General features: G+C 37.6%; 1 protein-coding gene across 2 annotated transcripts in view; it reads right to left on the minus strand.

Moving 5' to 3' along the window:
• Window positions 1–12,250, minus strand: part of LOC108053636 (pneumococcal serine-rich repeat protein) — a 47,379-nt gene that overhangs the window by 14,728 nt on the left and 20,401 nt on the right. The window contains exon 1 of one of the 2 annotated variants that reach the window (XM_017136341.2): window positions 3,981–4,696. The exons of the other annotated variant lie outside the window; for it this stretch is intronic. The gene's annotated coding sequence lies outside the window, so the exon portion shown is untranslated. Of the gene's footprint in view, window positions 1–3,980; window positions 4,697–12,250 lie in introns of those variants that run through there. 2 annotated transcript variants of the gene reach the window in all.

The following is a 12,250-nucleotide window of genomic DNA, read 5'->3' on the forward strand; positions in this document are numbered from 1 at the left end:
TGTTGCTGGTTTTGAGTCAATTCATAAGAAACGAGGAAACCCGCTGCCATATCGTTGTTGCTGCCGTAATATATACACACAAATGTGACTGTGAGTGTGTTGGCATGAGCATGAATCAAGTTAAAAATTTTAATAATTTTGCCCGATGTTGTGGCTGAAAACGAGTTTAGCTTGTTAAACTTGTGTGTGTGTATATTTGAGTGCGGCTACTTGTTTTCTTCATCTTCTTCTTCTTCTTGCTTGGACACTGCGATAATATTTTACACCCATACAGATGAAAAAAGAAGAGCTTGATAAGCGCTTTATGCGCCATCTCTTTTTCTTTTTGAAGGGTGGAGGGGGGCCTGTGACGTGCCCGTGTCTCATTGTTATTGTTGTTGCCCACTCAGCCGAGGTGAAGTGTTATAGGAAATCAAATTAAGGCGATTAAAGAGCGAGTGCACGCGCTCTCGAAAAGAAATAGAGAAAAGGAACGCTCTCAAGATAGTAGATACGAATTATGAGGACTGTTTAAATACCCTATAAGTAAAACATAGCCTTTGCTGTAATATCGATCAAATGATTCCTAAGATTTTAAATAAATATATCGAAAAAGTAGGATCAATCGTTCAATTGCTCAATTGAAAGAGCAATAAAAAATATTTTAAATTAATATAGGACAAACAAACATTAAAAAAATTTTCCCAGTTTGTGGATCTATTTTAAAATTTCAATAATATATTCTTTTATAATAAATAATGCTAACCCCTGCTTAGTAATATACCCCCCAGGCATCGCGTAGGGTCCAAGAATTGATAAGGCCAGGACAAAGACATTATGCTTTTGTGCAGAATTTTGCCATTTGCTGATAAGTTTGAAAGCAATTTGAGCCAAGTCAGTAAACAGTTTCATTTATTTATTTACCTATAAGGGGTTTCTAGAGCAGTATACTGATATAAACAAGCACAGCGCCAAACTGTTGCTAAATTATGGGGAATTGCGAAAACATTTCAGTAAAAGTGGTCTGACGTTGGTCTTTTTGACTAATCTAAGGTTCTTTTCATGGAATAGATTTTATTTTGGGGTCTTATCAACGGACAGGGAGCGGATTCTTTTGTCAAGAGTGAAAGGTCAAGGTACGGATTCAGCTATTGATAAGTAGATAAGATATATTCTTAGAATATTTGTGCTATGTTGGGGACCGAAATATATAAGCGTCGTCGCAGGAGTATCTATTTGATTATCTGCCCCCCAAATGAGTAAGCAGTATTTTGGGTAATTTGGCATACAAAACAAAATTCTCGGCATATTATACAGTTTTCACATTAGCACGGAAATTCCCAAATTTGTTTGACGTCAGCAGAAGAAATTTTGTAAAATTTCTCGAGAGGAAAAATCATGTTCAGTTTGTGCAAAGATTTTTTCCGATTGCCAAGGTTTCCTGGGTTTACATATAAGTAGGTGAAATGTGTATAAACAAATTGATTTTTGGCACACAGAAACAAAACAGAATCGAATACTATTTAGCACTTATTCAAGCTTTCCCATATAAATTTATGTATTTTTGGTTGGCAGCGTAGGTTCCCGAATATTTATGACTACAATCAGGCGTTGAAATCGGGCAAACCCCAATTGAAGATTAAATTAACAAACGTATATTCAAAATTTCGATCACTTATTTGACAGTTAAATATCGATTGCTTATAAATAGATTAAAGACCTCGCGAAAACTGAATGATTATTCTATATTTTATATTTTCAAATAATTTATGATTATTGCTTGCGGGAAATAACACTTTCGGGCGTGATAATCGTAAATATAAAATGAGTTCAAAGAAAATATCAAATTATTTCCTCCTCATTCCGCAATTTGTGTAAATCAGCTAAAGTTTTATAAATAAAGGGTTCCGTGGCCAAAAAGTGTTAAATAATTGCCAGGCCAACAATTTTTTGTTTACACACAAAGTAAAACAACGGAAGATCGAGGAAAGCAGACAAAAATCGTTCGATAATTTTTGTTTATTTTTATTTCTTACTGTCTTTGACTTTTAGCTTTGCTTTTCTGGCTGATACAATTTGATTTTCTCGATTTTCTTGATTTTCCATTTTGTTTTGGTGCCGCCGCCTCGCTAGAAATGTATTTTTAAATGCTCCAACTACGTAAGACGACATTCAAGTGTTTTATTTTAGACAGTAGACGGTATAGAGCCAAGTAGTCGGCTATATATACACACACATCTGCGTCTCTATATCTGCTTAAATATTTTTAGTTGCCTCTATTGGTCTTTTGAGTTAGCACATTTTTGTTCAAAATTATCTGTTTGTATTTGCTTTATGACAGCCAAATGGAAATCTCGAATCAATTCGATTATGCAATGCTATGCAAGTCTACAACGATCATAATTTAATTTCACCCATCGAACGAATCTTGAGACATTCTTGATATTTCGAATTTTATGGCGCCGTAAAAACAAAAGTTAATGTGAGATTTTGCGCTCTAATGTCACGTTATTTTTGGAGGGGTAATTAAATTAAACTGTTTATAAATACTTGTGCTCCGTCAAAGGCCGCCAAAACAAATGATTTGGGGAAAGAATCTCTAAATCGTGCATTCAAGCGCAAAAAAAAAATATTTCCGAGCGCCAAGCCATAAAAATAATTTTTCACAAATTGTGTGCGTTGTTCTTTCTTAATTTTGTTTCTTATTTTGTTTCTTTTTTTCTGCTTGTCTTGGCGTTTTGGCATTTGAAGGACGGAAATACGTTGACGGCGTTGTGAATTTTTGCATATTAGCAAAAAGTGAGAAAAAGAAATAACCATAAATAAATACAAAAATTTGATAAATTCAAAGACGCTTACGTAGGCAACTCATGGGGCTATATTATTGGATTGATTCGATTCAATTCGAAACGAAACGAGCCGATGAAATGTATGCACAGGCATGCGCAATGGGCGTGAAAAAAATGGTAACTGATTTCAGAGGCCCGGACCCAAAGTAAATGTATCTGTATATCTGTAGCTGCGGCTGTGGCTGCGGAGTATCTGTTGCTGTGTTGTCAAGGTCATGAATGCTCTTTAGGGGTTGCCCAGCCGATAAACATGTGTCGTCATTCCCCAGGCAGGGCATTCCTCAAAACTCACGCAAACACAGCCGCACACACAAGCACACAACACAGCATTAAAGGCGGAACGTATTATAACTGTTGCATGTTTAATTGTTCGCAAAACACTTGAGAGCAGGCCTAAGACCCTGAGTTGTACAGTGGAACCTCGGTATTGGGAATCGCCAACTACTGCTTTTTAAAAAGTATCTAGCAGAGTTTCAGCTATTTAGCATATGTTTTTTTAAGAGACTTAATAACTTTATAAGTTTTGTCTTTTTTCTTACTTTCCCAAATTCGACCTTTACTAGTAATATTTTGATTAATTTATACATTTGCATCCACTTTCAAAATAATTATAAGTTGTTACTCGTCATAAACTATACTCAATTCTTATAAAATTATAAACTGTGCAGAAAAATATAAATTTTCGAGCATTAAAGAGAATTCCAAAGATTTTGTTTTAGGAAAGGTATGCCTCTAAAACGTAAGGTTAGAACTACTATTCAAATATCTATAGAGTGAGCAACAAATTTAAGTTCTAGAAGGTTTTACTGTTCCACAAGAGGAATAGCTATTCCAGCTGAACGCCCCGTGGTGTAACCTTAAGTGGATTTCCACCTTAGTTGCTTTTGTGTAAGTGTTGTTGTTGGTTGCACGTTGCACATTTATAGCCTACGTTGTTGTTGTTGCTGCTGGCGTGTCAATGACGTTGCAAGCCTTTTGTTTGTCTTTTTACCTAGCCAGGTATCCTGGCGCCGGCTTAATTTACGGAAAAGGTAAGGTAAAAGGTAAAGAGCGCAGGTAAAACGCCTTTAAGTAGTTCAAGTCCAATCAACACGCTCGCTCGCTCTCACATACACACCTATACCCATACTAAAGCAGAGATTATCCACTCACCCACTATAGTTGTTGTTGTATTACTAACACTAATCTGATTTTGCGGCCCGGCCGCGGGGTTGCCCAGATTTTAGTGTTGTTTTTTCCTCTGTTGCTTCTTCTATTGTATTCTCGAGAGGGGATCTCTCTTCGACTTTTGTTTATTTTGAATTTTCACAGTTTTTCTTGGAATTCCTTGCACTTTCTTACTCACTCGCACGCACTTAATCACTCGTTCTCTTTTTTTTTATTTTTTTTTGGATAGAGAAAGATACTTTGAATTTTGCACTTTGATTTTCGTATATTTTCGCTTTGCACCGCTACTAATTAGCATATTATGACATTCATTTTGCTGTAACCTTTCCTCTTCGCCTCTCTTTTGCACTCTTTTTCGCGCTATGATCTAATTTGATTAATACAAAACTTGTTGTTGGCGGCTGCAATCGCACTTCTCGCCCACATACACTATTATATATTACGTATACGTATAGGCGCGTATGTTCCGTTCCTTTGTGGTTTCTTTTTTGTTTATGTTGCGTTGTTTATTCCGACTAATTCGAATTCATCGTCGTCGAAACAAAAACAGCCACGCCGAAACATCCGAACCACACCGAACGACGAAAGATCGAAGAATGGCGGGCCTCGAGTCTTTTTTTCCACGCCGGCAGCGACGCAGGCAGCGCAGCGGGCAGCGACGGTTAACCCTTGGGTGCCTGGGAAAATAGTGTTTCGACTCATCGTAGTCCTTTGAAGATCATTTTGAGGGATTGAATATCGCTCTTATCAAAACTGCAATTTGTACAAAGGCCTATAACACCATACATGTGGATTATAATCTTTATAACATTAATATACCTTGTGATTAGATGTTTGCTTTGGCTTTTGTTTTTGTCAGCTAATTTATTATATTATTATCACTTTAATAGGGCTACTGAACTCTCTACAGCTTAAATATAAATATGTATTTACATATGTATATACAACTTTTAATTAGCTTTTTAGCAAATAAACTTGAACAGTACAGTACAGTACTAAGTAATTTACCTTTTGACTAACAATATATGATGAAAAATAGGGTGTTTTACTTTAGTTACTTTACTTACTTTTTGAATAAATTGTATAATTTATGAGCTAGCTAGTTTTTGTATTGTTATTTTCAAGGGTTAAAAGAATCGATCAACTGTTTCTCGTTGTCAAACGTCATCGTGTGGGCAACAAGTACAAAGTAGTATTTATTTTCGCACTGCACCCAAAAACACAATTTATTCTACATATTAGATATTCATGTTTGGTGGTTAGCCATTTCAATTATTTTACGCTATTGCATCATATAACGATGGGTTAATTTAACTTCACAATGGGTGAACCGCCCCTGTGCGAATGATTAACAATAACCGGCAAGAACAAGAACAACAAGCAGGGAAGCAGAACAACAACAAGTGAACTGGCGTCGCCAAGTCGTCACTAAGTCTATGTGTGTGTGAGTGAGCGACTGTTGCGTCTGTGAGTGTTCTTATGGCCTGCCATCTCTGTCTCTTTCCAGCTAGCGTGATTTTTGTAGACATATGGCGCTGTTGCGCTCTCTTTCGACGAAATGAGCAAAATCACTTTCCTCCGCCTTCTCTCCATCTCTTTAGCCACTTCTTTTAATACCCTCTATTCGTATAGTATGTTATATTTGAAAATTTCTGGAATTTATTTAAAGTAATACAGGTAAGTCCATTACAAAACCCAAAAACTTGAATTTAGGTGCAAAATGTGATTCGAGTTAGGGGATCGACTATGTTGAAAAAGACGATCATATATGGTATTTAAAATAATCTAATCATTAATAAAATCAAAACAAAATATTTGTTCAAGCTTTGAGCTTCAAAGCCAACAGGACGTATGAGTGATAAACTTTGATAAACTAAGTTTATCACTCATATGTCCTGTTGGCTTTGAAGTCAATGCGGATACCCTTTAAAACCAATGTTTGCTGACCATCGTGACCTGTAGAATGTCTTTAATGGAGGGTATCTTAAAGTCGAGTGCCTTGATTGTTGTATTCTTTCTGGTTTCTGTTGTATTTCGCTGCGTATTTTTCTGCCGCGAGGGAAGCCCGCCCGCAAAATGTGCTATTGTTATTGTTGTACATTTTTGTTGAATAAAAAATAAAAAACAAAATAAAAGAAGAAGAAGAAGAAGAGCGCGTGAAGCGAGCGCCGTCGCGTTCTTGGCTTATTAGATCAATTGGTTTTGCACTTTTTCTGTTGTGCTGCCACTTTGTTGGGTTTATTTATAAATTTATTCTATTTCCCCCGCTGTGCGCCATTTTCAGTGTACAGTTTTTGTTTGCTAATTTGTAGTTAAAGTTTGTTTTAGGGGTGAGCAACTGCAAAAATTGCTCGCCCTAATTGATTTCAGCTTTCAGTTGTCCTATTAAATTACGAACTTATTTATTTGTTTGGGCATGTTTTCGAAACTGTTATACATATGTAAAAACTAAAAGGAAATTTCTGAATCTATAGCTTCAATTGGAATTTTAAAATTAATCTAATTAAGTGTTCAATTACGTTCCCAATTATATTACAAGCTAACCTATTAAGCTGTTAACGAAATAACTTCGATTTGGATATTAATTTGTGGCTGTCGTAAAAGCGTTCCATAAATCACTTTCGCCCCTTTTCACACCCATTAAAAATCGATCTCCGATAACGACAGCGAATTACCCAAAAGAGCTTGGCAACAACAACAGCGGTCATCGATATAGTAAAAATCCCCCAATGTCTGAAACTTTCTGTGCCAAATCGAACGGAAGCGATGCGATAAGAACTATGTATCACACACGCTCTGAATATATTCCATTGGAATAGTTTCTGTGTGTGTTCAGATGTACATTTATTTGGACAGTTGACGTACGATAACGCTCAACACTTGGTCGCCGATGATATCACGAAAAAAGGTAAACAATCTAATCAATAAACACAATCAAGCGAGGACGAGAGGTACGCACTCATCTATTATACATATATCAATATATGGAAATGTCTACATACGCGTATATATGTACATACTGACATACACAGGGAGAAATAATCAACTGAAATTGGTCATCGAATCCGCGATTCTATCATATAAAAATGACTACAGCCTGTGACATCAGATTTTTATTTTGTAACATTTCGAAATCGGTTTCTTCAACAGAACAATAAATTATATTATTGTGATAGATATAGATAGATAGTGATAGTATCAGCGCAATAAGGTTACGATTATTTTTGTATAAACAAATAGGGTTGAAAGTATTGTTATGTTTGTGTATCTGATGCTATTTGACATATAATATTATATAAATTTGACAGACATGTAACTATTTTTGGATTATATTTGAAGCTTTGGTATGATTCTGTTTCCGCAGAATATTATTAAGATCATCTAGAAAACAATAGATATATTTGTTTAATTGTACAAAGCCGAGAGTATAGCCTATATGTTTTGACGAACTAAGCCTATTTTAATGAATAAGATAGACAAGCACCTATAGTTTTTCGCCGTGCATGCATGGGCTACTCGTATCTGTGTAATACCAGTTGTTGGCACTCGTGGTCGTACTCGTACGATTAATCGAACAGGCGACGCTGCCACATGCACGCGACGATTGATTACAGCAATAAAACGTCTATCGCATCGATTGATTTAAAAATATAAACCCACACTCACACACACGAAGCCATCCCAAATGATCGGCAATTGGGCTGCACGGCAACAATTAACCGGGCATCTGTGTCGGTGTATCTGTGTGAGCGGCGGCGAGTATCTGTGTGAGTGGTGTATATCAGCGGTATATCTGCGAGTCTGGCAAACATAAATAGGCACAAGTGGCCGGCCCCAAAACTGCAGCGAAGGCAACAGCAACAGTACCAGCAATAACACCCATCGTACGTCGCCCCCGATGGGTTCTTACTCATTCACGCATTGGGTAATCGATACACTCACAAACACACACACACACGGAGTAACGCTGCTCAGCCGCCAAATGAAACCATTAAGCGCTACATAAAACAGTCGTCGTCGGGGGATGTCGGGCGTTACGCGGGTCAAGGGGGCGGGGGTTGAGGGGTGCCGAGGGGCTGGGGCGACGCTGGAAACATTGCAACCAGAAGCTACGATCGCCAGTGCCGCCAAAGTGGCGACAATGCCACATTGACAGAAATAAGCTGGGAGTCTTAAAGAAAAAATAAAGGTATGTACTTATAAATTGCAGTTTTACCTTTTAAAATAAAATACCTTCAATTGATATTTTAAAAATTTACTCATAAAACATTAATGCTGGTTTTGTACGTTTAAGTTTTTTATTAAAAAAAAGCGTTTTTGAAGCATGCTATAAAATTCTTTATGAAGACAATTTTCACAAAAACTAGGACGATTTCTTTAGTCCAAGGTATTTCTATATAATAAAAAATGATCAAGGCAACAAGTTTTTTCTATATTCTTTATAGATTTTGAAGATTTGTTTATATATCTTTTAATACCTGAAACTCCTAAAAATGTGTGAAAAGCACTGGATTTTTTCTCAGTGCCACTTTGGCTCCAAACTCCGGCGCAGACAGACAACGCAAACAATCAGAGAGCCGAGGCAGCAACAACACGGCGACGTGATCATGTCTGGGCCGTTCGGTCGTATGGTCGTATAGTTGTATAGTTGTATAGTCGTTCAGCCGTTCAACCGTTCAGCAAATGTTGGCGACGTCGTCGTCGCCGTCCGGCGGCTCCAACTTTGTTATTATTACCGCTCGTGCACATGCCCCCAACTGCCCACGATTCGATGTGGCCGCTGTCCGCGGAGCAAACAGGTTTGACCATTCACTTGAACTGCTTTTGGGAGTCGCCCTCGGCGGAGGGGGGAGTTCCGGGCGGTAGGCGTCTTCGTCTTCGTCATCGACATTAAACGTAATCAATAGAGCGAACTTCTTTAATTGAGCATCGTCAACGTGCGAGAGACAAAAGCGAAGCGACAATCAAAACTAATTGAATGCACAGTGCAAAAAAGAACAGTGTAAGATAAAAAAGGAGGAGGATTGATAGCCTTTGATGAAATTATTAGCACACCGCAAAAAAATATATGATTTTTAGGAGTTATGATGAATAACAAAGTGATAAATAATACAAAGTTTGTATTAATAGCCAGAATTCATCGTTTAAATATCAAAAGGTTTTTATAAATCTTTTGAGAATAATAAAAATAAATATTTAGATATTAACATACATATCATGAATTCTTTTTTAGAAATATATAAATTCTTTTTTAATTTAGATGCTTTTTTTTGGATTTAGATATATTGATCTCAATTTTTACTGTGCAGCATTAATAAGTACCTTATCCTAAACCGAATTTCCGTTTCACAAATAATTACATGGGACATAACAACCTGCCTAATTAAGCATTGCATAGTTATGGGCGTTATCGATTTTGGAAGCAGCTTAATTCAAATGGCCAAATGATGGAGTCGGACTGCAAAAGCCAGCCAGGCAATTTGCGTCTATATAGAACGAGTATTATGAGGTTGTCATGGGGAAAATCCACTCCAGAGGGGGAGTTTCGTTGACGGATTGGGAGTGCCCGGCATTACGAATAATGCTTCCGTTGATCGATGGCACTGCCATTTATCAAGGTGTGTCTATTCCTTTTAAGAACATGCATGCATAAGTGAATTTTACAAAAAATTAATGTAAATTTATAGTTAATTGTGTGTAAATGGTGAGACAATTAGTTAACCTAAGGCTTTCAATTTATTACTTTTTCATTGGTGTAAACGTTATTCAGTTCTTTGCTTAATTTCCAACACTGATTGTTTAAATAGTAAGTATAGCTCTGAGGCTCATTCAATTTCTTATTTGTAAATATTGAAAAAAACAAAATTCCTATAATTCAAGTGATTTCCGATTAAGAATTCATTTTAATTGAGAGCTTAAATGGTAAACACTTTACAGTTGTTGTTTAGACAATCTGCAAACGAATCCAGAAAATGAAACTTAGTGTATATAAATATTTATGAAGATTAACGAATCATCTAAAATCATCTACAACAAATTAAGCCAACCACATGGCATTGGTTCGACATATCAAGAGATAAGATTATGAGTTCCTAGAAATCAGAGCCGGTTTCCAAGAAATTCATCCCCATTCGATCCCAACAGTTCGATCCGCATTATCAGTAGGTGGCCTTTCCATTGAAAGGCTATCGCTTTGGCTCCAGAGTTTCTTAGTCAGACAGCCTGGTAATGTGATGGTGGTGAAGAACTGGTGGATTTGATTCGATTCGATTCGGCTCGATTCAAAAGTGACTGAATGCGTCAGCACTGAATAAATAAACGTAGCCGGCCAGACCTTAGTCAACTGCCAACTACAAGTTTTCGACATTATATAGGCACAAACAGAATTGACCGTTGGGTGTTTTTCAGAGCCGCTTAACTTGGCCATTATAGGATTGTCGATTGCTCATTTGTTGACACGCAACACTGGCTTTTGGCCGGCGGCAGTCAACGGAAAACCTGGTGTGAGTAACTCAACGCCAGGGTGTGAGGTGGAATAATCATCAAAACCAGCCAAAACAGCCGCACAGTGCGGATTTGAGTTATTTTAGTTTATTTGCACAACCACAGCTAGCCAATAACAACAATCAGAAGAGCCCGCTGGGTCTGCAAACTATGAATCAAGTGGAATTAGCATACACTCGGGTTTTCATCTGCAGGCTAATAAACTCTAGGTATTTACTAAAACTACATCTGTTGTAAGAGCGGCATAAAATCTTTATTTCCAATGGCTCAGTATAATTGAAATAGTATTATAATAAAAACTAGTCCGATTCAATTGGTAATTAAGTTTCTGTATCCTGAAAAGTAAATCCAGGAAGTACAATTCGAAGTATAAAATATATTTTTTTTATTGAACAACAAAGTTAAACTTGTTTAAAGATAATGACTTCAAAATAAGTGGAAATTAAAGGAATAATACATATTTATAAATATTATTCTATGCAAAAATATCAAGTATTATGTATTTGTTGGTTCATTGAGTACTTTTTAAATATTTTCGAAAATTATTCTGATGGCTTCATCAGACAAACTTCCCAATGTTCTGCAGAGTGTTAACAAAAGTTTTAATGATTGAAAATCTTTTCGGAGTGCCAATTTATTGCTGAAAAATCCATTAACCTGGACTGATCACTCTTTGATACTCGTGTTTCTCAGGGTACTTGAGATTCGAAAGTACTCGGTTTCCCGGTTATGTGTACACAAGTCGAGAGTCGAGAGTCGATGCCTCTGGCTGCTGCTCCGGCTGATTGGGAATCGCCAGTTTGGCGACTGGGCTCGCACAGATACAGATACAGATACAAGGCGTCCGCCAGAGATACAGATACAGATACTTTTGTACACATTCTTCGGCACGACGTCTGTTCTGTCGACGTACTTGTAGCGTCTATGAAATCGCTTTATATTAAGCACCGTGAGCAGTAAATAAAACGCAAAACGCGGCGATCGCAGACGAGCGACGCCAACGAAAATATGCCGTGGAATGTTCAGATATAAAAAATTCGAGAGACTCTCTGATTGTCGCCCATACGCATATGTATCTCAGTATCTGCATCTCGAGTCTCGAGTCACTTGGCTGTAACTGCACGGGCTTTTGGGCCTTTTGTTGGCCACATATCATGGCCGCATATTTGCATACGCCAGCAGCTGTTTATAGTCTCACATGTCGGCTAATTGAATCGGTTTAGCTATGCTTTTCTGCGTTTCTGCCTTTCTGCTGGCCCAGACATCAGCGAGACAGCTTAATCACTTGCGTCAATGGATTTGCTAGCTGCTTACCTGGCCAGAACGGAACCGTGCGAGAAACGAAATACAAAATACAAAATAGCCAGAACAGACCGAATGGCATCATTACGCCGGTCAGCAGCAGATTTTCCCGGGTAAAACCCATAAAATCATCAATAGACGATGGCCAGCAAAGGGATATAAATGTAAGCAGGGCTTACTGGGCCACTTGACTTGACGCACTTAAGCCCGGCGCTAGGCCAACAGCAAAAGGGCCTAAATCCCCAGGACAGGTCAGACTTTTCGGCACGGCGGCAATTAAAAACGGCATGGCAGCATATTCAAATTACACCCATCCAGAGATTTTTGGGCTGAGCAGGTAGTACTGATGGTCTAGGTCAGTTCTGGTGAAAATCGTTGAAGGGATTTCTTTCTTTTTCATACAAATGTATCTTTGATCTCTTAAATAGGTTAAGATGCTGTTAAGATAC

Source organism: Drosophila rhopaloa, unplaced genomic scaffold (genome assembly GCF_018152115.1).
Source record: "Drosophila rhopaloa isolate 14029-0021.01 unplaced genomic scaffold, ASM1815211v1 contig_115, whole genome shotgun sequence".
In the NCBI taxonomy this organism is placed as follows: domain Eukaryota; kingdom Metazoa; phylum Arthropoda; class Insecta; order Diptera; family Drosophilidae; genus Drosophila; species Drosophila rhopaloa.